Genomic DNA, 24,804 nt, shown 5'->3' with positions numbered 1-24,804 from the left:
GCTAGGGTGACATCTGGCTACTGAGAGTGTCAGCTAAGGCTTGGCTGAGCACAGTCTCTGAGGAAGAACCCTCCAGGTCTGTATCTAGCCCCTGCACAAAGAGCTAACTCCCAGACTGTTAGCGCCACTCTTACACATTGGATTTCCTCACAGTCACAGACCTTGAATTGGTCAATTGCAGTCAGACAACCAACCAAACCACAGCAGTTGTGTACTCAACTAGTGTGTGTGCAGAGAATGCCCCTATAGAAACATTCAGTGTTCTGGCTTGTCTATAGGCTGACTACAATAATGCAAATAATACAAATAAAAAAAACACAGCACGAATCACATTTTCAATGTTTACTGACAACTATTGGGTTGACAGTGATGCTCAATTACCAGGTATTTAATAATTTGTTGCAGTTAGTTACCATTTGTTACTTGAAGTACTAGAAATGACCCGTTGTTCCTACATGATGTCCAATGAAATACCAGATGAATAGGGTAATAGTACCGTATAGTTAATGTCTACCTATATTCTCATACAGTGCCCAATTTAGATGAAAGCTTTGTGATTCATTCAGATCGCCTCTTGCTGTTAAATAACTGCTTTGTTTTGCCTGTGAATGTAGTTGCTTTGATTTGGCTGCAAGGCTGAGGGTTTCTTTCAAACCTTTTTCTAAAATATTATGGACTGCAGAAGGTTCAGCCTTAATTGAAGAGGGCCTTGTGGACTTCCTGAACATTTAGCCTTAAAGGAGGCTATGCTGAAAAGATCATTTATGATGATGATACCCTATGCATACGTAGGCCTAAATAATGCACATCATTTCAACTTTAATAATTCAAATCAAATCTAACTTTATTTGTCACGTGCGCAGAATACAGCAGGTGTATTAGACCTTACTGTGAAATGCTTACTTACAAGCCCTTAACCAACAATGCAGTTCAAGAAATAGAGTTAAGAAAATATTTTCTAAATAAACTAAAGTAAAAACATTTTTTTCAAAAAGTAGCACAATAAAATTACATAACAATAACGAGGCTATATACAGGGGTACCGAGTCAATGAGTAGTGGAACAGGTTAGTCGAGGTAATTGATCATTCATGTTAGTTTACTCTTATTAAAGACATTCTTCTTATCTGTTCTTCTCACCTCAAACCACCTCAGTCTGTGCATGTGTTGGTATATCAACACAATAGATCTCTGTCTTGGATGTTGCATCTTTCTGTGATGTTTATTGCAAATATATCTCATGCATCTTTCTCACATGAGATACAGTACATCGTTTGATGAATTGTTTGATGTCTGATCTCATCAAGCTTTTTGATCCCATTTGATCTTTGAAAATTCTAGCATCGCAGACAGTGTCTAAATTGTGTTATTTGTTTAGGGGGGCAGTCTTGTCTTATTTCTCCATCCCTTTTTCCCATCTCAATGTTGTGCTCTGTTCCTCCCTTGATTGTCTCCTTCATCTGTCAGAGCTCAATCTGTCTGTCTGAGGTAATAGACTGGGATGGATGCTAATCACTCTGGCCAGGCTGCCTCACAGACAGAGCCCAGGCAAGGCTCCCACTTCACGCTATGAATAAATTAGTATTTTGTCATTGCTGGTCGATCATACCCATTAGGTGTAGTTTACCCTGTTATTCAGATTGATGGCTGCCAAGGTTAAATCTGCTGGTCCAAGATCTGAGGCCAGCTGTTGGCTCGCACAAGGCTTTAGCTCAAAGTGTTAATACTGTCTTCCTTGGTGGTCTGGATGTGGTGCGTTTACGACCAGGGTTGGTGTTCCGGGCTGTACAATATATACAAAATTCTCTCTGTAGATTAAACTTTGCAGGTAGTAGCAATATGGTGGTAAGCCAGCCTTTCCCTGCTGGTCCCTCTATGATGTTAAAATAATTTAAATTGAGTTTCTACCATATTGCTTTCACCCATTCTGCCTTTAAATATCAATGCTTATAAACAAAAGGAAATGGAAGGAATATTTTCAGCAGTACTGGGAAAAAAGCCATCTTTTGTGCTTGGTTGCATGTTCCACGTTACAGACACACTTTGAGCAATTGTTCGAGTTGTATTACTTGAAACAGATTTGTAATCTACTTGAGTGAGTCGTCAGCCAATCGTGAGTGAGTGGTCTGTCAAAATTGGCTCATCTTCACAAATTAACATTATCATGAGTTAAGACAAATTATTTGAGCTTTTCTACTTGTTGGCTTGCCAGCTGCCCTCGTGATTCTTTCCAGTTCTTTTGGAGCTAACAATATTAGCAATCTAAAATATTGATGGCAATATTTTGATGGCACATATTTATTGTCATCTACACTGATTAAAATCTTGTTTTGGCTAGTGTTGTCTCTGTAAAGGAAAAATGAGTTGTGCGCTTGCTTTGTGGTCTGCAACTAATAATGTATTTTGACAACATCATAAATAGAAAGCAAGTTCATTATCCTTAACCATGATGTGAATTATATATGATCAATTGCAATGTTTTGTGAAACCCTACACCAGTTCTAGGTTATCAAATCAATTAAAGTAGTGAGATACAGAATTAAGCTGTTGGCTAATGAGAACCTAGGCTAAGAAATATTGTTGGCAATTAAATATCGCTGCAAAATGAGTCCAATGTCAATTGCTGAAGGAGAGAGTTAACCATCTAAAATGAGGACTGCTCATTTGAACCATTAGTCCTCAAGAAAATGATGCTGCCTAGTGAAGTCTTACACAGCTGGTGCTGCTATACACATTCTGCATGGCCTTGATTCAGAACATGGACACAATGTATAAATTCTTACATTCTGACTTATTCAGCTGGTCTAGCTCTCAGTGAAATCCAATGACCTGAAACGGAGGACTATTATATTCTACACTGGACTTCTGCACTGATTCAGTGGATTCACTCTGGGTGGATAAGCTGCACAGTTATTTGTCTTTGTCTGTTTTTCTTAGTGGCCTTGGAGTTTAAAAGTCTGTGATAGATATGACTTCACCTTGACTGTCAAATGAAATAGCAATGTTTATTTGTCACAGTATGTAATGTACCATGCAGTAACATCGGCAATGGACCAAACAGATGATCCAGAGTCCCTGTTGGTTTGAACATCTTGAACATCCTCTATCAATCCCTCCATCTAATGTACATATTTTTCCTTCCATGAGAATACTGGTCTTATTTTGACCCAAATGTTTTGTTGCTTTTTGTGTTAATGCATATTGCTCAGTGATCTCAAGTCTTTGATAATACAATTAAAGAAGTTAGCTTTTCTACAACCAAATCAACATTTTTGATGTAAATAGCATCCAGACACTTATTTCTTTGGCAATTTCACTTGTTTTTGAGAAACTTACCCTGACCAGCGATTCATTTCCTCAGCCTTGTTGTGTAATACAGGGGCTCTAAAAAACATTATAAAATGCTCTAAAAACACTAAAATACATCCTTTTAGAAACGGAAATGTTCTCAGCATAGTGATGCAGGTCTTTAGATGTTGTACACATGAAATTGTCATTCCGAACTTTATCCGCAGAGTTATATTCCATTTTGTGTGACTAGAGCTGTTTTCCCTATCCAGCTGTTCCATTCTCTGCTGCTACAGTTAACTGCCAAAATGAAAGAAACACCAACATAAAGTATCATAATAGGGAGTTGGGCCACCACGAGCTGCCAGAACAGCTTCAATGCGCCTTGGCATAGATTCTACAAGTGTCTGGAAATTCCTGTGTGGAAGCACCTGCTTTCTACTTTGTGTCCCTCATTTACTCAAGTGTTTCCTTTATTTTTGCAGTTACCTGTAGAATGGACGGAGAGGTATCGCTGAAGTTTCAACAATATGGAATATAACTTTGCGGATAAAGTTTGGAATGACACAATTTCATGTGTACAACATCTAAAGAACTGTATCACTATACTAATAGCTGTTCAGTTTCTTAAAGGACGTATTTGGTGTTTTTGGAGCCTTTGTTCATGTTTTCTTCAGAGCCCCCGTACTGCACAACTAGGATGAGGAAATTAATCCCTGGTTGGGGTAAGTTTCTCAAAAACAAGTGAAATTGTAAGAAAGCGTGTCTGGATCATTCTATTACATCTCTTTAGATAAAGAATTGAGATTTGGTTGTAAAAAAGCCAAATGTCCCTTTAAGATATGCAGGCTGTTTTCCATATGCTTTTTATTTTAACTTAAAAAATTACTCTGTTTGGGAAATACATTATTGATTAACAAATCTAAAAACTTCAAGCAACTGTCCAAAGCAGCACTTTGACTAGATCCGTGACTGATTTACTATTTATCAAGTTATCCATGTTTCTGTTTTCCTTAGCACAGTATTACGCATAATATGCCCCATAGAGCCAAATGTTCTGCATAAATCTAGTTCTAGGAGTGCCTGCATGGTGAACAGCGGTGACAGTAATTGATATACACATTTAAATAGCTGCTCACTTCAAAAGTCTCAAGGTCCCAAATAGATCTCTTGTACAGCATATGACCTTCTCAAAACTGAAGGGCACACTTTATGTTGGATTTTCCAGATGTTTTGATATGCTGTTTACTGGCCACGTGAGCTTCGAAGGTATTGTGTCACAACAAATAAACAAGACATAGGCAAGGTTATCTTGTATGTTATATCTGTTAGTGACAAATGCACTGTAAGGTTTACTCCTGGTGGCAAAGTGGCCCTTTCAGTGTTTTTGTGCTTCTTTTTGACCTTGTGCTATCTTTCCATAAGCACAATATATTTCACTAGTTAAACTGATACATAAAAAACACTGTCTGAGATATTGATTAGTAAATTCTGCTAAGGGAAGTAAATATGTTAAGGCCTTGAACTAAGTTGTCCTTTGTCCAGCCTCACATCTACCATCCCCTTTGATGTTTCAAGGATTCTATTAGGGCTCAAGTGCCAATTTTGAAGCTAATGTTCAAAATAAGACAAGTTGAAAATCAGTTGAAGTTGTGTTTGCTCACACAGTTCACTGTAAGGCCACACTCTGTCAAAGCTAGTCTGCTTACTGACTGAAAAAAAGATAACCCCAATGCAGATTGAGTTGGGCGTCTGCCTGTCCGTATACTAAACTTTAAAGTTGGTGTAGGACCTGTAGGCCTATACAGATTCCAATACTGAACTGAAGTTCAGGCTTTGCAAGTACGTATTAGAATGTAGTGAAATGGTCAACGCACATTATCTTGTAGGACCTAGGATCAGGCATAGGACGTAGGACCAGGCAATGGACCTAGGACTAACCATACCAAGAAGAGTAGAAATAACTATCATGGAAGATTTGATGAAAGAAAATATCCACACCTACATGTATAGGCCTATACATGACATTGGTTTAGAGGCTGGACAGAAAAAATTATAGAAAAAGGCTAAAGTGATTTAAGGTGGCCTATATTTTGCACTGTTATAGATGTCAAGTGATGTAGAAAAGCCACAATGTCAATCTTTAGCTGATTAAACCTCTAAACACTTCAGCGAGGAGGCCTTTCTAATCGACCTGGCCTGGGTATCCTGTAAGGATATTGACCTCATTCCGACAGTAGAGGATGCCTGATTATTCTTTAAAAGTGCTTTTCTCACCATCTTAAATAAGCATGCCCCATTCAAAAAATGTAGATCCAGGAACAGATATAGCCCTTGGTTCACTCCAGACTTGACTGCCCTTGACCAGCACAAAAACATCCTGTGGTGTACTGCATTAGCATCGAATAGCCCCCGCGATACGCAACTTTTCAGGGAAGTTAGGAAGCAATATACACAGGCAGTTAGGAAAGCAAAGGCTAGCTTTTTCAAACAGAACTTTGCATCCTGAAGCACAAGCTCCAAAAAGTTCTGGGACACTGTGAAGTCCATGGAGAATAAGAGCACCTCCTCCCAGCTGCCCACAGCACTGAGGCTAGGAAACACTGTAACCACCAATAAATCCATGATAATTGAGAATTTCAATAAGCATTTTTCTACAGCTGGCCATGCTTTCCACCTGGCTACCCTTACCCCGGTCAACAGCCCTGCAACCTCCACAGAAACTTGCCCAAGCCTCCCCATTTCTCTTTCACCCAAATCCAGATAGCTGATTTTCTGAAAGAGCTGCAAAATCTGGACCCCTACAAATCAGCCTGGCTAGACAATCTGGACCCTCTCTTTCTAAAATTATCTGCCGAAATTGTTGCAACCCCTATTACTAGCCTCTTTTGTATCGTCTGAGATCCCCAAAGATTGGAAAGCTGCCACGGTCATCCCCCTCTTCAAAGGGGGAGACACTCTAGACCCAAACTGCTGCAGATCTATATCTATCCTACCCTGCCTTTCTAAGGTCTTCGAAAGCCAAGTTAAGAAACAGATCACCAACCATGTCGAATCCCACCGTACCTTCTCCGCTATGCAATCTGGTTTCTGAGCTGGTCATGGGTGCACCTTAGCCCCGCACAAGGTCCTAAACAATATCATAACCGCCATCGATTAGAGACAATACCGTGCACGTGTATTCATCAACCTGGCCAAGGTTTTCAACTCTGTCAATCACCACATTGTTATCAGCAGACTCAACAGCCTTGGTTTCTCAAATGACTGCCTCACCTGGTTCACCAACTACTTCTCAGACAGAGTTCAGTGTGTGAATTCAGAAGGCCTGTTGTCCAGACCTCTGGCAGTCTCTATGGGGGTGCCACAGGGTTCAATTCTCGAGCCAACTCTTTTCTCTGTATACATCAATGTTGTTGCACTTGCTGCTGGTGATTCTCTGATCGACCTCTACGCAGACGACACCATTTTGTATACTTCTGGCCCTTCTTTGGACACTGTGTTAACTAACCTCCAGACGAGCTTCAATGCTATACAACTCTCCTTCCGTGGCCTCCAACTGCTCTTAAATGCAAGTAAAATGAAATGCATGCTCTTCAACCGATCGCTGCCCACACCTGCCTGCCCGTCCAGCATCACTACTCTGGACGGTTCTGACTTAGAATATGTGGACAACCACAAATACCTAGGTATCTGGTTAGACTGTAAACTCTCCTTCCAGACTCACATTAAGCATCTCCAATCCAAAATGAAATATTTCCTATTTCGCAACAAAGCATCCTTCAATCGTGCTGCCAAACATATACTCGTAAAACTGACTATCCTACAGATCCTTGACTTCAGTGATGTCATTTCCAAAATAGCCTCCAACACTCTACTCAGCAAATTGGATGCAGTCTATCACAGTGCCATCCGTTTTGTCACCAAAGCCCCATATACTACCCACCACTGCAACCTGTATGCTCTCGTTGGCTGGCCCTCGCTTCATATTCATCGCCAAATCCACTGGCTCCAGGTCATCTATGTTTTTGCTTGGTAAAGCCCTACCTTATCTCAGCTCACTGGTCACCATAGCAGCACCCACCCGTAGCACGCGCTCCAGCAGGTATATCTCACTGGTCACCCCCAAAGCCAATTCCCCCTTTGGCCGCATTTCCTTCCAGTTCTCTGCTGCCAAAGACTGGAATAAACTGCAAAAATCACTGAAGCTGGAGTTTCATATCTCCCTCACTAACTTTAAGCACCAGCTGTCAGAGCAGCTCACAGACCACTGCACCTGTACATAGCCCATCTGTAAATAGCCCACCCAACTACCTCATCCCCCATACTGTTATTTATTTTGCTCCTTTGCACCCCACTATCTCTACTTGCACAATCATCTTCTGCACATCTATCACTCCAGTGTTTAATTGCTATATTGTAATTATTTTGCCACTATGGGCTATTTAGTGCCTTACCTCCCTTATCCTACCTCATTTGCACACACTGTATAGAGACCTTTTCTATTGTATTATTGACTGCATGTTTGTTTATTCCATGTGTAACTCTGTGTTGTTGTTTGTGTTGGACTGCTTTGCTTTATCTTGGCCAGGTCGCAATTGTAAATGAGAACTTGTTCTCAACTAGACTACCTGGTTAAATAAAGGTTAAATAATAATAATATATATTTTTTAAACAGACGTTCACATGTTATTTCAAGGAACAGGTTTAACTAAGGTTTTGAAACCCTTAGATTACAAGACAGTTAGGAATTACCTGCTTTGATCAGTATATCACTGTGCTTTTTCTTAAGTTTTAAACTTTATTTGCCCCGTGGTTGCAATTGCAGGAATACTTTTTTCAAGGATACATTTACATGTTAAATGTGCAACCAGAGGGAAAAAAAACTCTAGACCACTTTTACTCCACACACAGAGACGTGTACAAAGCTCTCCCTTGCCCTCAATTTTAGCAAATCTGACCATAATTTTATCCTCCTGATTCCTGCTTACAAGCAAAAACTAAAGCAGGAAGCACCAGTGACTCGGTCAATAAAAAAGTGGTCAGATGAAGCAGATGCTAAACTACAGGACTGTTTTGCTAGCACAGACTGGAATATTTTCCTGGATTCTTCCGATGGCATTGAGGAGTACACCACGTCAGTCAGTGGCTTCATCAATAAATGGATCGATGACGTTTTCCCTACAGTGACTGTAGGTACATACCCCAAACAGAAGCCATGGATTACATGCAACATCCACACTGAGCTAAAGGGTAGAGCTGCCACTTTCAAGGAGTGGGACTTTAACCAGGAAGCTTACAAGAAATCCCGTTATGCCCCCTGATGAACCATCAAACAGGCAAAGCGTCAATACAGGACTAAGATTGAATCGTACTACACTGGCTCCGACGCTCGTCGGATGTGGCAGGGTTTGCAAACTATTACAGATTACAAAGGGAAGCACAGCCGCGAAGCCGCGAGCTGCCCAGTAACACGAGACAACCAGACGAGCTAAATTAAGTCTATGCTCGCTTTGAGGCAAGTAATACTGAAACATGCATGAGAGCATAAGCTGTTCCGGATGACTGTGTGATCACGCTCTCCATAGCCGATCTGAGTAAGACCTTTAAACAGGTCAACATTCACAAGACCGCAGGGCCAGACGGATTACCAGGATGTGTACCCCGAGCAGACCACCACTGTCCCTGTGCCCAGAAACACTAAGGTAACCTGCCTAAATGACGACGGACCCGTAGCACTCATGTCTTTAGCCATGAAATGCTTTGGAAGGCTGGTCATGGCTCACATCAACACCACTATTCCAGAAACCCTAGATCCACTCCAATTTGCATACCGCCCCAACAGATCCACAGATAATCCAATCTCTATTGCACTCCACAATGCCCTTTCCCACATGGACAAAATGAACACTTATGTGATAATGCTATTCATTGACTACAGCTCAGCTTCCAACATCATAGTGCCCTCAAAGCTCATCACTAAGCTAAGGACCCTGGGACTAAGCATCTCCCTCTGCAACTGGATCCTGGACTTCCTGACGGGCCGCCCTCAGGTGGTAAGGGTAGGTAACAACACATCTGCCACGCTGATCCTCAACACGGGGCCCCTCAGGGGTGCGTGCTCAGTCCCCTCCTGTACTCCCTGTTCACTCATGACTGCATGGCCAGGCACGACTCCAACACTACCATTAAATTTGCAGATGACACAACAGTGGTAGGCCTGATCACCGACAACGATGAGACAGCCTATAGGGAGGTGGTCAGAGACCTGGCCGTGTGGTGCCAGGACAACAACCTCTCCCCCAACGTGATCAAGACAAAGGAGATGATTGTGGACTTTAGGAAAAAGAGGACCGAGCATGCCCCCATTCTCATCGACAGGGCTGTAATGGAGCAGGTTGAGAGCTTCAAGTTCCTTGGCGTCCACATCAACAACAAACTATCATGGTCCAATTCACACCAAGTCCGTCGTGAAGAGGGCACAACAAAGCCTATTCCCCCTCAGGAGACTGAAAAGATTTGGTATGGGTCATCAGATCCTCAAAAGGTTTTACAGCTGCACCATCGAGAGCTTCCTGACTGGTTGCATCACTGCCTGGTATGGCAACTGCTCGACTGGTACAGAGGGTAGTGTGTACGGCCCAGTACATCACTGGGGCCAAGCTTCCTGCGATCCAGGACCTCTATGCTAGGCGGTGTAAGAGGAAGGCCCTAAAAATTGTCAAAGACTCCAGCCACCCTAGTCATAGAGTGTTTTCTCTGCTACCACACGGAGCGCCAAGTCTAGGTCCAAAAGACTTCTTAACATCTTCTACCCCCAAGCCATAAGATTCCTGAACAGCTAATCAAATGGCTACCCAGACTATTTGCATTGCCCCCCCTTCTTTTACACTGCTGCTACTCTCTGTTTATTATCTATGCATAGTCACTTTAACTCTACCTACATGTACATATTACCTCAATTACCTCGACTAACCGGTGCCCCCGTGCATTGACTCTGTACCGGTACCCTATGTATATAGCCTCGCTATTGTTATTTTACTGCTGCTCTTTAATTGTTTGTTACTTTAATTTTTTTTACTTAATACTTATTTTTCTTAACTGCATTGTTGGTTAAGTGCTTGTACGTACAGTGCCTGGCAAAAGTATTCATCCCCCTTGGCGTTTTTCCTATTTTGTTGCATTACAACCTGTGATTTAAATATATTTTTATTTGGATTTCATATAATGGACATACACAAAATAGTCCAAATTTGTTTCAAACACTTTAAAAAAATGTAAATGGAAAATTCGTGCATGCATATGTATTCACCCCCTTTGCTATTAAGCCCCTAAATAAGATCTGGTGCAACCAATTACCATCAGAAGTCACATAATAAGTTAAATAAAGTCCATCAGTGTGCAATATAAGTGTCACATGATCTCAGTATATATACACCTGTTCTGAAAGGCCCCAGAGTCTGCAACCCACTAAGCAAGGGGCACCACCAAGCAAGCGGCACCATGAAGACCAAGGAGCTCTCCAAACAGGTCAGGGACAACGCTGTGGAGAAGTACAGATCGGGGTTTAAGTTAAAAAATATCTGAAACTTTGAACATCCCACGGAGGACCATTAAATCCATTATTACAAAATTGAAAGAATATAGCACCACAACAAACCTGCCAAGAGAGGATAACCCTGAAGGAGCTGCAAAGCTCCACAGCGGAGATTGGAGTATCTGTCCATCGGACCACTTAAAGCCGTACACTCCACAGAGCTGAGCTTTATGGAAGAGTTTCCTTGAAAAAAAGCCATTGGGAGACTCCCCAAACATATGGAAGAAGGTACTCTGGTCAGATGAGACTAAAATTGAACTTTTTGGCCATCAAGGAAAACACCATGTCTGGTGCAAACCCAACACCTCTCATCACCTCGAGAATACAATCCCCACAGTGAAGCATGGTGGTGGTAGTATCATGCTGTGTAGATGTTTTTCATCGGCAGGGACTGGGAAACTGGTCAGAATTGAAGGAATGATGGATGGCACTAAATACAGGGAAATTCTTGAGGGAAACCTGTTTCAGTCTTCCAGAGATTTGAGACTGGGACGGAGGTTCATCTTCCAGCAGGACAATGACCCTAAGCATACTGCTAAAGCAACCCTCGAGTGGTTTAAGAGGAAACATTTAAATGTCTTGCAATGGCCTAGTCAAAGCCCAGACCTCAATCCAATGGAGAATCTGTGGAATGACTTAAATATTGCTGTACACCAGCGAAACCAATCCAACTTGTGGGAGCTGGAGCAGTTTTGCCTTGAAGAATGGGCAGAAATCCCAGTGGCTAGATGTGCCAAGCTTATAGAGACATACCCCAAGAGACTTGCAGCTGTAATTGCTGCAAAAGGTGGCTCTACAAAGTATTGACTTTGGGGGTGTGAATAGTTATTCACGCTCAAGTTTTCAGTTTTTTTGTCGTATTTATTGTTTGTTTCACAATAAAAAATATTTTGCTTCTTCAAAGTGGTAGGCATGTTGTGTAAATCAAATGATACAAACCCCCCCAAATTAATTTTAATTCCAGGTTGTAAAGCAACAAAATAAGCAAAATGCCAAAGGGGGTGAATACTTTCGCAAGCCGCTGTAAACTTTTCAATGTAAAGTCTACACCTGTTGTATTCAGCGCTTGTGACAAGTAACATTTGATTTGATTTGATCAAGCAGCATGTGTTTCAGTGTTTTGCCATTCACCCAATGTAGATAACAAAGAGTTCAGTATGTGTCATTTAGCTAATCGTTTAGCTAATCACGTAAAATATTTGATGTACTGTATATGCCAGTAGTTATTTTATGTTTACCTATGGAGCATACATCTTTTTAGCATTCAGTTCGCAATATCCAGTTCGCCACAAGCTTTGGGCAAAAATGTTTACTGTAGTTTTGCACATTAAACACAGTGGGAGATGAGAACACTGTTGGAACTAGCAGCATGCATGGGCAGCTCTGTTGATTCTAAATTAAAGAGTGCAGGTAGTGTTTAATCAATAACACAAGTCTGTTGGGTCGCTGTCTGCAATTGAAGGATTGAGTCGGATTAATTCTACTTTGCTCCCATGGAATTACAGTCCAACCTCTCTTGACTGCAGTTGACATATTAAATCAATTATCTTTTAAATGGGTCAGGTAGGTTGCAGTGCGGCCCATACCTCTGTACAAACCCACTCTCTTCTAATGCATGCAAGAGCGGTGCACAGGGTTGTGTAGCATACCTTGGCTTTTGAAGAGCAGTCTTGAGTGGAGCAGGGGGTTGAGCTAATATCTTTAAAGGTAATGTGTGATACATGCAATATGACTGCTCGATCCTCCTGTTGACTTGGTTGTAGTAAATGAAGTAGATTACGTTTCACCACAGATTGGCTACTTGTTTTGCATGGTGAAAGTATGCATTTATAAAGCCTCTGTGGTCCCAGGTTGGGAGGAATAAGTGAAGGCTCAAGAATGGTTTTTCATGCAGCGTATTGTTTAGCACATTGCTTTGTCTTCACGCATACTGTCCCTCAGTGCTTTAAAAGCTGTTTTATTCATCGTCAATATAGTTTTATTTGCTACTATAAAAAAGTAAAACAGCATAAGCTATTTATAAAGTCCTGGGGCTTGGAGTCAATACATTTGCATCTGCACAACATTGCTTTATACAACAGTGTATTTTCAATGGTTATATGGGTTGACTTTTGTCATGTTTTTATAATTGGCAACAGTAATGCGTATGATGCCAGTTTTAGCCTCAGCTAGCTTCCAGTAAGTTTTGGGGTGTATTTTAGAATGCTTGGCCCCCCTCCACACTAGTAGGACCCTGACGGGGCAGGCCGGGGTCTTCCCCTCAGGAGCTGAGCTGGCTAAAGGATGGCCTGCCTAGCTCTGCCTCAGCCTCTTATCTACCCCCGGCAGCAGCCCTCAGGCAGTGGAGCTGCTGCTGGGGCTCAAACACACAAACCTGTCCAGATGCTTGGAAGAATAACTGATGTTGCCACATCACGTCTAACACCTTTTGGAATGTAAAGAACAGCAGGCGAAACAATTTCACAATGTATGAGAATGAGATGAAAGGGAAATAACTTTTTTCCAATGCTTATTTTTAAAGCCAGTGTGCTGTTGGCCCTGCATATTTAAGTCCCTGTGGGGTTTTCATACTGCACTTACTCAAATATACAAAGATGGATACCTTGCACCGAGTAGGAATATTGGCTTGTTGCCAATGACTTTTGCTATGTTCAAGGAACTCATCTAAGGACTATGGGGATCCGGTTTTGACACTCTATTTCTACAGTTTGAAGTTGGTGGTTGTAGTTGCAATACTCTCATCATGTTGCTGTGTCGTTCTTCATTAAGAGTATTCTATGCACATACTGCCTATATTTTCTAAGGAGACTTACGGAACTGCATTTCTTTTGTTCTTTTAATCCATGTTTTTGTTAGAAAATGTAACCCCCTTCTGCTCCCAGGTGGTCTATTCTCATAATGGAATTAAACGCGTCTCTGAAAGGTGCTTGCCTTGGCTCAGCAGGGCTTGCATTTAGAACTATGTGATTTGTTCTTGTGCAACATTACGCCTTATTATTTCCTGCCGACAAGAAACCATGGAGTCAGGGTCTGCCAGATTCACATTTAAGTCGCACTGTCCCGTTAGCTGGAGGGTCTGAATGTGATGACTGCGGCAGGACCAATGAAGCAGCCAGGGAGAGGGCCCTAGGACAATGCATTAACAATGTCTCCCTGTAGAAGTTTTGGGTATGCCGATGCTGCAGGCTCCTTCTGTTCACACACAAGCAGCTGCTGAATAGCAGATGTGTTGGAGGTCTCCATCAGTCCCAAGGCAGTATTGAGATACTAAAGTCTCATTTGAACAAATGAGGCCCTCAAATAGTTCTACAACTTGAAACTTGAATTTCAAACAATATGGCTTGGTTGTGAAATGTATAGCATGTCAGCACTGAAGCAAAACCTTAACTTTTTACAACTTAGGGGTATAAACTGAATATTGAAATATTAATTTCAGAATATGTGACTGTGAAGGAAGTAGAATGGCGCATTAACACTATTCAAGGCCAAGAACATATTCAGGGCTCGACATTCAGGTACATTTGGCGGTGGCAAAACTATTTTCAGGTCTTGCCAACATTTTTTAAGCAGATTTAAGTCAACACTTTAACTCAGGAAAATGTATTTGGCCTTGTGTTTTAGGTTATTGACCTGCTGAAAGGTGAATTAATCTCCCAGTGTCTGGTGGAAAGCAGATTGAAAACTCCCCAGTTTTTAACAATTACACGCATACCCATATGTTGCAGCCACAATATGCTTGAAAATATGGAGAGTAATACTCAGTAATGTGTTGTATTGGATTTCCCCAAACATAACACTTTGTACTCAAAAGTGAATTGCTTTGCCATATTTTTTGCAGTATTACTTTAGTGCCTTGTTGCAAACAAGATACATGTTTTGGAATATTTATATTCTGTGCTTCCACTGATGTTGAGTGATTAGGCCTGGCTCGCAGTCGCCGTTCCAATTCATCCCAAAGGTGTTCAATGGGGTTGAGGTCAGGGCTCTGTGCGGGCTAGCCAAGTTCTTCCACACCGATCTTGACAAACCATTTCTGTGTGGAACTCGCTTTGGGCACGGGGACATTGTCATGCTAAAACAGGAAAAGGCCTTCCCCAAACTTTTGCTACATAGTTGGAAGCACAGCATCGTCTAGAATGTCATTGTATGTTGTAGCGTTAAGATTTCCCTTCACTGGAACTAAGGGGCCTAGCCCAAACCCTGAAAAACAGCCCCACACCATTATTCATCCTCCACCAAACTGTACAGTTGGCACAACCGAGGACAGACGATTTTTACGCGTCACTCGCTTCAGCACTTGGCAGTCTCGTTTTGTGAGCTTGTGTGGCCCACCACTTTGCGGCTGCGTTTCCACTTCACAATAACAACACTTACAGTTGACCGGGGAAGCTCTAGCAGGGCAGAAATATGACGAACTGACTTGTTGGAAAGGTGGCATCCTATGACGGTCCAACGTTGAATGTAACTGAGCACTTCAGTAAGGCCATTCTACTGCCAATGTTTGTCTATGGAGATTGTATGGCTGTGTGCTAGAGTTGATAAACATGTCGGCAAAAGGTGTGGCTGAAATTGCCAAATCCACTAATTTGAAGGGGTGTCCACATACTTGTGTATATAGTGAACATCCTCATATTTCTCCTATCACAGCCATTAAACTCTCAAAGGGATATTACTTTTTTTTTACCCATCTACCAATAGGTGCCCTTCTTTGCGAGGCATTGGACAATCTTCCCTGGTTTTTGTGGTTGAATCTGTGTTTGAAATTCAATGTCCAACTGAGGGACCTTACAGATGTGTGGGGTACAGAGATGAGGTAGTCATACAAAAATCATGTTACACACTATTATTTCACACAGAGGAAGTCTATGAAACATATTATGTGACTTTGGTACTCCTGAAATTATTTAGGTTTACCATAATAAAGGGGTTGAATGCTTATGGACTCAAGACATTTCAGTTTTTCATTTTTTTATGTTGGTTTTATTTCTTACAACATAATTCAACTTTGTTATTATGGGATATTGTGTGATGGCCAGTGCCACACAATCACAATTTAATCCATTTTAAATTCAGGCTGTAACACAACAGAATGTGGAAAAAGTAAAGAGGTGTGAATATTTCTGAAGGCACTGTATGCCTGTCAGTTTTTTTCTGAGGTATTTGACACAGGGCGCTATTTAAACATTACCAGAATCTACAGGTTTCAGCTGGATAACCAACTCAAACTGTTGTTTTCAAAAGGATCTGTACTTCTTTTGTTTATGTAGGCTATATTCTCTTGTTGCAGTGTGGTATCGACCAATGGCAGATGATGGTACAGAATCAATTCAGTATTCCCAAAGCCTCAATGCTGTAGGACTAACCTTTCTTCTCTTTCTCTTCTTCCCCCCCACAGAAGACACAGCACTCATGAGAATTCTGAGGCCATTAGATGAGTGAGGCCCAACAGTGGATCCTGGTCATTCACAATCAAAAGTATCGGTAAGGCACCTTATCCGCTGTGGAGCCATCGGATTACTGCTCATCTTCAAATCTAGCTCACCCGAGGAGCTCCCAAAGCAATCTTTATGTGCTTGGTGTTACAAAGCAGGCCATAGAGTGGGTAACAAAATTGGAGGCACCACTGGAATGTATGTGTAGCCTTTTAATATTATTATTTTTATCCCACATACTGTTATTAGAAATCACAAGGGGATACTACTTTTCTTTTTTGCTTATGTGAGCACAAAGAAAATTGCTAGCCCAGGAGATAAACTATTAAGAAGGATTGTTCAACTTCTCCAACCTTAGTCATGGCTCAATTCTCTGTCCGATAAGCCCTCCCCTGCAGCCCGGTCTCAAGGTCCCCGGCCATCACTAAGGCATCGTAATAATGACACGAGTCAGCCAAAGGTCTCACCCACCAGGCATCTCTACTAGGGTTGAATAGCGGGAACTGGGTCTCCGAGATTTAAAGAGATTTCTCGGCCAAACCCACTTCCTTTTCCCGGGATAAATAACTGTGAGAAACCAGTAAAGTATATTAAATGATTTCAATGAACAGCATGATGTGAAATTGAACTGTTAAATTAGCCTATATGTGATGTCTAAATCTGGCTTCTCTACGGCCTTCTCTCTGATATCTGCATGATCAATCATCAATGCTGAGGTGGGGACAGACAGCGCATCCTAATATTTTTTTATCAAAATGTTTTTTTTGGGGCAGAAATGCCTTCTCGAACATGTGAACTTTCATGTGCCTTAATAACAAACCTGTATGCCATCTGTAAATACGAATAAAAGTGTTAAATTACGAGCCTTGTAGGTTAAGCCACAGAAAAAGTTAGCAACCTTCCCACTAGCCATGATTGGCTGAGATAATGAGTGGGTTGGACATGCCGAGAGAGGATTTTGGATTGGTCTGTCATATTGAAGGCTTCTGTCTATTTGAGCTCGTCAGTCTGTGTTGGTAATGCTGTCGAACGTGGCTTTTTAAAATAATATATTGTGTAGTGGAGCTGCATAAATGTTGCTCTCCACTTTCTGGAGGATCAAGTTTTGAAATCAGTGGAATTGGACTATGATGGCTAAAGAGATGGAGAAAACACCTGTCTCCGGATTACATCTTCAAACTAAGGGCAACCGTGGTATGGCATTCCTGACAGGGAGGGAGATGCGTCCATCATGTATGATTATGTATACAGGTAAGATAGTCTAGCGTTAGCTAGCTACATTTTCAGATATTACACATTTCTAATTTTGAAAGAAAGTGGTTTCATTTAAAACTAAAGTGTACTGCTAGCTAGCTAACATCAGCTGTCTGGCTCCCTAGCTGACGTTATTTGTTTCACAAAGCCATTTGCTTTTCTAGTCAACCAGGTTGGTTAGCTCCCAGCGCTGTGGCATTGTTGGCACTTTGTTCATTGTTGTTTAACTAGCTGACATTAGCTGGCTGGCTTGTTAGCTAACGTTACGTGACGTGTGTGATCTTAAACGTGGTAGCCTAGCTAGCTAGCTACATGTCTTAAGCTAAACTGTACTGTTAGCTAGCTAACGTTAGCTGGCTGGCTCCCTAACAGACGTTATTATTAGTTTCCCAGAGTTGTTTGCTTTTCTAGTTAGAGTCTAATGTTATCTAGCTAACATTGAACCTGGTTGGTTAGTTCCCAGCACTGTGGCATTGTTGGCACTTTGTTCATTGTTGTTTAACTAGCTAACGTTAGCTGGCTGGTTAGGCTGTTTTCATGTTATCCAGAGGTAGACGAATCATCGGCCAGAGCGTCAAGTGTTGGCTCTGAATGCTCCGAGAGCAAAATTAGGTGGGTGGGGCTAAAGCTTAAGAGGGTGTGAACAATGCTGAATGGGTGTAGACAACGAAGAGCTCTTCACTAGATACCAAAACATTCAAAGGCCATTTTCTCAAAAGTGAGTTTACAAGTTGATCAACTTTCAAAGCAGAATTACTTTCCCATGATGCAGTGTATGATATACCATTTTGTAGCTCTGAGTCTCTACTTTTATCCAATGTAAAAAAACACCATTTCACATTTTGCTACGTAAGACTGAATCCAGGTCGTGAGTCACAAATGGTGTTCGATGGGGTTGAGATCAGGCCTCCACACTGATCTCGACAAACCATTTCTGTATGGACCTTGCTTTGTGCACAGGGGCATTGTCATGATGAAACAGGAAAGGGCCTTCCCCAAGTTGGTAGCCCAGAATCGTCTAGAATGTCATTGAATGATTTAACGTTAAGATTTCCCTTCACTGGAACCAAGGGGACTAGCCAGAACCATGAAAAACTGCCCCAGACCATTATACCTCCTCCACTAAACTTTACAGTTGGCACTATGCATTGGGGCAGGTAGCGTGCTCCTGGCATCCGCCAAACTCAAATTCGTCCTTCGGACTGCCAGATGGTGAAGCGTAATTCATAGCTCCAGAGAACGCGTTTCCACTACTCCAGAGTCCAATGGTGACGAGCTTTACACCACTACATCCAACGCTTGGAATTGCGCATGGTGATCTTAGGTTTGTGTGCGGCTGCTCGGCCAAGGAAACCGATTTCATGAAGCTCCCGACGAACAGTTGACATTGCTTCCAGAGCCAGTTTGGAACTCGGTAGTGAATGTTACAACAGATGATTTTTACAAACTTTTTACGGTCCTATATTGTGAGCTTGTGTGGCCTACCACTTCGCGACTGAGCCGTTGTTGCTCCTAGACCTTCCCAATTCACAATAACAGCACTTACAGTTGACCGTGGCAGCTCTAGCAGTGCAGAAACTTGACGAACTGACTTGTTGGAAAGGTGGCATCCTATGTTTTTCCAACAGTCTTGAAGGAGTTCCCACATATGCTGAGCACTTGTTGGCTGCTTTTCTTTCACTCTGCGGTCCAATTCATTCCAAACCATCTCAATTGGGTTGAGATCAGGTCTCCTGATGCAGCACTCCATCACTCTCCCTCTTGGTCAAAAAGCCCTGACACAGCCTGGTGGTTTGTTGGGTCATTGTCCTGTTGAATAACAAATTATTGTCCCACTAAGCACAAACCAGATGGGATGGCGTATCGCTACAGAATGCTGTGGTAGCCATGCTGGTTATGTGTGCCTTGAATTCTAAATAAATCACAAACTGTGTCACCAGCAAAGCACCATCCCACCTCCTCCTCCATACTTCACGGTGGGAACCACACATGCGGAGATCATCTGTTCACCTACTCTGCATCTCACATAGACACGTTGGTTGGAATCCAAAATCTCAAATTTGGACGCATCAGACCAAGGGACAGATTTCCACCGGTCTAATGTCCATTGCTCATGTTTCTTTGCCCAAGCGAGTCTCTTCTTTTTATTGGTGTCCTTTAGCAGTGGTTTCTTTGCAGCAATTCAACCATTAAGGCCTTATTCACGCAGTTTCCTCTTAACAGTTGATGTTGAGATGTGTCTGTTACTTGAAATCTGTGACGCATTTATTTGGGCTGCAATTTTTTAGGCTAGTAACTCTAATTAACTTATCCTCTGCAGCAGAGGAAACTCTGGGTCTTCCTTGCCTGAGGTGGTCCTCATGAAAGCCAGTTTCATCATAGCGCTCGATGGTTTTTGCGACTGCACTTGAAGAAACGTTCAAAGTTCTTGAAATTTCCCTTTTGACTGACCTTCATGTCTTAAAGTAATGATGGACTGTCGTTTCTCTTTGTTTATTTGAGCTGTTCTTGCCGTAATATGGACTTGGTATTTTACCAAATAGGGCTATTTTCTGTTTACCAACCCTACCTTGTCACAACACAACTAATTGGCTCAAGCACATTAAGAAGGAAAGAAATTCCACAAATTAACTTTTAACAAGGCACACCTGTTAAGTTAAATGTATTCCAGGTGATTACTTCATGAAGCTGGTTGAGAGAATGCCAAATGTGTGCAAAGCTGTCATCAACGCAAAGGGTGGGTACTTTGAAGAATCTGAAATATGACATATTTTTATTTGTTTAATACTTTTTTGGGTTACTACATGATTCCGTATGAGCTATTTCATAGTTTTGAGGTCTTCACTATTATTCTACTATGTAGAAAATAGTAAAAAATTAAGAAAAACTCTTGAAGTAGTAGATGTGTCCAAACTTTTGACTGGTACTGTGTATACTGAACAAAAATATAAATGCAACATGCGACAATTCCAACGTTTTTACTGCGTTACAGTTCATATAAGGAAATCAGTCAATTGAAATATTTCACATGACTGGGCAGGGGCGCAGCCATGGGTGGGTCTGGGAGCATGACCCACCAACATGGGAGCCTGGTCCAGCCAATCAAAATTTGTTTTTCCCCACAAAAGGGCTTTTTTTAGACAGAAATACTCAGTTTCATCAGCTTTCCGGTTAGCTGGTCTCAGACTATCCCGCAGGTGAAAAAGCCGGATGTGGAGGTCCTGGGCTGGTGTGGTTGCACGTGGTCTGCAGTTGTGTGGTCGGTTGGATGTACTGCCAAATTCTCTAAAATGACATTGGAGGCAGCTGATGGTAGAGAAATTAACTTTCAATTCTCTGACAACAGCTCAGGTGGACATTCCTGCAGTCAGCATGCCAATTGCACGTCCCATCAAAACTTTAAACATATGTGGCATTGTGTTGTGTAACAACACTGCACATTTTAGAGTGGTCTTTTATTGTCCCAAACACAAGGTGCTCCTGTGTAGTGAGCATGCTGTTTAATCAGCTTCTTGATATGCCACACCTGTCAGGGGGATGGATTATTTTGGCAATGGAGAAATGCTCAGTAACAGGGATGTAAACAAATTTGTGCACAAAATTTGAGATAGATACGCTTTTTATGTGTATGGAACATTTCTGGGATCTTTAATTTTACCCCATGAAACATGTGACCAACACTTTACATGTTGAGTTTTTTATTTTTGTTCAGTATATATATACTGCTCAAAAAAATAAAGGGAACACTTAAACAACACAATGTAACTCCAAGTCAATCACACTTCTGTGAAATCAAACTGTCCACTTAGGAAGCAACACTGATTGACAATACATTTCACATGCTGTTGTGCAAATGGAATAGACAACAGGTGGAAATTATAGGCAATTAGCAAGACACCCCCAATAAAGGAGTGGTTCTGCAGGTGGTAACCACAGACCACTTCTCAGTTCCTATGCTTCCTGGCTGATGTTTTGGTCACTTTTGAATGCGGGCAGTGCTTTCACTCTAGTGGTAGCATGAGATGGCGTCTACAACCCACACAAGTGGCTCAGGTAGTGCAGCTCATCCAGGATGGCACATCAATGCGAACTGTGGCACGAAGGTTTGCTGTGTCTGTCAGCGTAGTGTCCAGAGCATGGAGGCGCTACCAGGAGACAGGCCAGTACATCAGGAGACATGGTGGAGGCCATAGGAGGGCAACAACCCAGCAGCAGGACCGCTACCTCCGCCTTTGTGTAAGGAGGAGCACTGCCAGAGCCCTGCAAAATGACCTCCAGCAGGCCACAAATGTGCATGTGTCTGCTCAAACGGTCAGAAACAGACTCCATGAGGCTGGTATGAGGGCCCGACGTCCACAGGTGAGGGTTGTGCTTACAGCCCAACACCGTGCAGGACGTTTGGCATTTGCCAGAGAACACCAAGATTGGCAAATTCGCCACTGGCGCCCTGTGCTCTTCACAGAAGAAAGCAGGTTCACACTGAGCACATGTGTCAGACGTGACAGTCTGGAGACGCCGTGGAGAACGTTCTGCTGCCTGCAACATCCTCCAGCATGACCGGTTTGGCGGTGGGTCAGTCATGGTGTGGGGTGGCATTTCTTTGGGGGGCCGCACAGCCCTCCATGTGCTCGCCAGAGGTAGCCTGACTGCCATTAGGTACCGAGATGAGATCCTCAGACCCCTTGTGAGACCATATGCTGGTGCGGTTGGCCCTGGGTTCCTCCTAATGCAAGACAATGCTAGACCTCATGTGGCTGGAGTGTGTCAGCAGTTCCTGCAAGAGGAAGACATTGATGCTATGGACTGGCCCGCCCATTCCCCAGACCTGAATCCAATTGAGCACATTTGGGACATCATGTCTCGCTCCATCCACCAACGCCACGTTGCACCACAGACTGTCCAGGAGTTGGCAGATGCTTTAGTCCAGGTCTGGGAGGAGATCCCTCAGGAGACCATCCGCCACCTCATCAGGAGCATGTCCAGGCGTTGTAGGGAGGTCATACAGGCACGTGGAGGCCACACACACTACTGAGCCTCATTTTGACTTGCTTTAAGGACATTACATCAAAGTTGGATCAGCCTGTAGTGTGGTTTTCCACTTTAATTTTGAGTGTGACTCCAAATCCAGACCTCCATGGGTTGATAAATTGGATTTCCATTGATTATTTTTGTGTGATTTTGTTGTCAGCACATTCAACTATGTAAAGATAAAAGTATTTAATAAGATTATTTTTTTCATTCAGATCTAGGATGTGTTGTTTAAGTGTTCCCTTTATTTTTTTGAGCAGTGTATATAGATGTCCTAGCCATTCATTATAGTATTAGCCTTAGATTTAACTAATGAATGTTGGGTTGTGCATAAACTTCGAACTTGCACAAAATACACTTGCGCTCCGCTGGCCACTCTCCTTAAAAAAACAGTCCTTGGCTCTTGGAGTCCCAGGAAAAGCTAGACTACAGTTGCTTGCAGGACCTTTTTTGCAATCTCTTGTTTACTGAATGTTAAAGACCTCATCCAATAGAAGTCACAGGCAATTTGAAAGAGAGAACGCACGATGGCTGTAGGCTATAGCAGTTGTTTATTCAGACCATAACCCTTCAATCTTTGTGAAGAGAAGTGAAATTCGTTTGCATCTTATTGTAGTCCTAATTTATTCAAACTTGTCATTACAATGATGAAGATGAGGACAATCAAAGGTATTTCATTTAAGTGTTGAAAGTGAGGAAGGAATGAAGCAACAATCGAAAGAAAGAGAAGGTAGGCTAATATTGACGTCGCACAACATTAGGGGAAATGTTATGAATGTTAGCCCAATAATTATCAACATTTAAAATGTTTTCAACATGTAAATCAAATTGCTGTCCTAAAATTGTAACTTTGTATGCCTCATGTCCTGCACCAGCATATCATGTTCTCTCCCAGCTTCATGGTTTTGAACGAGGTACGTAATTCCAGTCCATATAATACAGTATTATACAATACAGTACAGTAATACAGTCCACACTCAAAAAGATTAGCCTACTGGAGCTTTCATTTTCATTTGTTTACCTAAGGAAGCATAGCTACGTCTATGGGCTTTTATGTTTTTCTGTCACATGTAATATAACAGCACAATCATTTCATTTGGCCTTTTTTGGGCTTGGGCTCATAAAATGTATAATTTATGGCTCATCGGGCTCTGGTAGCATCAGGCTTGAATTTTCATGCCGATCAAAGCTCTAATCAAATCCAGACATATGTATGTGCTTTAGAATGACATTTCCGGTTTGGGCTGGAAATACCTCCAATTATTCAGACAAATCGTGAGTGATCCCAGAGGTCACTCAGGGTAGCCCTTCCATCCATTCGTATATATATATTTTTAATTTTATTTATATATATATTTTTTTCACCTTTATTTAACCAGGTAGGCAAGTTGAGAACAAGTTCTCATTTACAATTCACAAAGAGGGCAACAGATGCTACTGAGCCAGATGTCTATGTGTCAGGGGAGAAGCTCCAGGTGGTAACTGATTTTAAGTACCTTGGAATCATACTTGATTCCAACCTCTCTTTTAAAAAGCAGGTGAAAAAGGTAATTCAAATAACCAAATTCAACCTAGCTAATTTCCGATTTATACGAAATTGTTTGACCACAGAGGTAGCAAAACTGTATTTCAAATCGATGATACTCCCCCACTTAACATACTGCTTGACTAGTTGGACCCAAGCTTGCTATACAACATTAAAACCTATTCAGTCTGTCTACAAACAGGCTCTCAAAGTGCTCGATAGAAAGCCAAATAGCCATCATCACTGTTATATCCTCAGAAAGCATGAGTTGGGAAAATCTTGTGCAATACACCGACGCATGTCTTGTATTCAAGATCCTAAATGGCCTAGCTCCCCCTCCACTCAGTATTTTTGTAAAACAGAAAACCCAAACATATGGCAGCAGATCCACAAGGTCTGCCATGAGAGGTGACTGTATAGTTCCCTTAAGGAAAAGCACCTTTAGTAAATCTGCTTTCTCTGTGAGAGCTTCCCATGTCTGGAATACACTGCCATCAGACACACATAACTGCACCACATATCACACTTTCACAAAATGCATGAAGACATGGCTAAAGGTCAATCAGACTTGTGAACATAATCCCTAGCTGTGTATTGCCGCTTTCCATGTTGTCTGTTGTTTGTAGCTTGTGAGGTGTGGAAACACTTTGTTGTTTTTATGGATTTTGTCTTGTTGCTTTTTGT

At 42.0% G+C, this 24,804-nt stretch overlaps 1 protein-coding gene across 2 annotated transcripts in view; it reads left to right on the top strand.

Moving 5' to 3' along the window:
* The window catches only part of gulp1a (GULP PTB domain containing engulfment adaptor 1a), a 167,372-nt gene that overhangs the window by 91,298 nt on the left and 51,270 nt on the right, over nucleotides 1–24,804 (top strand). Inside the window, exon 2 of one of the 2 annotated variants that reach the window (XM_045704528.1) lies at nucleotides 16,277–16,362. The gene's annotated coding sequence lies outside the window, so the exon portion shown is untranslated. Of the gene's footprint in view, nucleotides 1–16,276; nucleotides 16,512–24,804 lie in introns of both variants that reach the window. The other variant, XM_045704531.1, reaches the window with a different exon arrangement.

Source organism: Salmo salar, chromosome 21, assembly GCF_965601325.2.
Source record: "Salmo salar chromosome 21, fSalSal1, whole genome shotgun sequence".
Taxonomy (NCBI): Eukaryota; Metazoa; Chordata; class Actinopteri; order Salmoniformes; family Salmonidae; genus Salmo; species Salmo salar.
This window is presented reverse-complemented; position numbering and strand designations above follow the sequence as displayed.